At 40.2% G+C, this 1,295-nt stretch overlaps 1 protein-coding gene across 1 annotated transcript in view; it reads right to left on the reverse strand.

Annotated features, from left to right (window-relative positions):
* The window catches only part of LOC101858070 (huntingtin-interacting protein 1), a gene marked incomplete in the record, with an annotated part of 68,606 nt that overhangs the window by 20,728 nt on the left and 46,583 nt on the right, over nucleotides 1–1,295 (reverse strand).

Below are 1,295 nucleotides of genomic sequence, written 5' to 3' on the forward strand. Positions count from 1 at the left end.
GAGACAGAGAGAGAAAGAGAGAGAGAGAGAGAGAGAGAGCGAGAGAGAGACAGAGAGAGAGAGAGAGAGAGACATTGGTTCAGTACTAAACTTGCCATGCTGCCACTAGCCACATCAAACATAAACATGAAAATCATGCAACAAACTTCATAAAATCACATTTTCAAGAGCTCGACATCATTAAGATCTGTAGGATAAATTACATACTTAAGACAACTCTTAACCACTGTAAATTATTGCAACTGTCTTAAGCTCTAATGCACACAACTTCAGCATTGTTTATTTGATACAGTTGCGGCCAGCCAGGATTTTCCTTAATGAGGGGAGCAAAGACTGCCATTCTGGCACAATTTTATCTATTTGGTAAAAGTTTTACAGCATTGCAACCTGACTAGGTCATATAAGTGCCGAAGATCACGGGAGTTAAAAAAGAGTAACAAACACAAAAAAGAAGGAGGAGAGTCAAAGATTTTAAAATAAGAATACAGAGCAAACCACACTAGAGCACCCGCCAACCACCTACAAATATTCCTAGGGTTTAGTTTTGGTCCAGCAAATATTCCAAAAACAAAACATGTCCCTCCATGAAAGAAAATCTTGGCCAGCTTAGACTGTTTCAACGAATCAAAAGTATCAAAAGATATAAACGTATCAATTGGGCAATATGCACATGGTATGTAATCCTTTAGGAGGCTTGTTGCTTCCTCCTTGCCTGTCATAGCCTGCCCAGAGTGAGCAGGATACAACAGACAGATAGACAGTCAGACAGATAGACAGATAGGCAGGCAGACAGATAGAGATTGACAGGCAGACAGATAGACAGGCAGACAGATAGACAGATTGACAGGCAGACAGACAGACAGGCAGACAGATAGACAAGCCTGAACAGGTAGAGCAAGAAAAGAGAACGAGAGAGTAAAGAAAAGTTAAGAAAAAAGACATATTAACAGACAGACAGATAGACAGGCAAACAGATATAGGCGGAAAGTCAGGCATGAACATGTAGAGCAAAAAATGGGAGAGAGTGAAGAAGAAATGGTGAAATGGTATAGGTTTAATGTCCCTTTCTCAACACTATTAGGTTATTTAAGAGGTGGGACCTTCTAGTTAAACATCAATCTCCAAAAGGACAGAGCCAAATGGGGAAATTCGTGTAAAGTGCCTTTCCTAAGGACGTGATGTCAGAGAGAAAGACTGAAAAGAAACTGATCATTTAAATAAACAGATCGCGATCAATACAATAATGTTAAGCGCAGGGAAAAGTATAATTTAAATAGACACCCCCCCCCCCCCCC

Source organism: Aplysia californica, unplaced genomic scaffold, assembly GCF_000002075.1.
Source record: "Aplysia californica isolate F4 #8 unplaced genomic scaffold, AplCal3.0 scaffold00856, whole genome shotgun sequence".
NCBI classification, from domain to species: Eukaryota; Metazoa; Mollusca; class Gastropoda; order Aplysiida; family Aplysiidae; genus Aplysia; species Aplysia californica.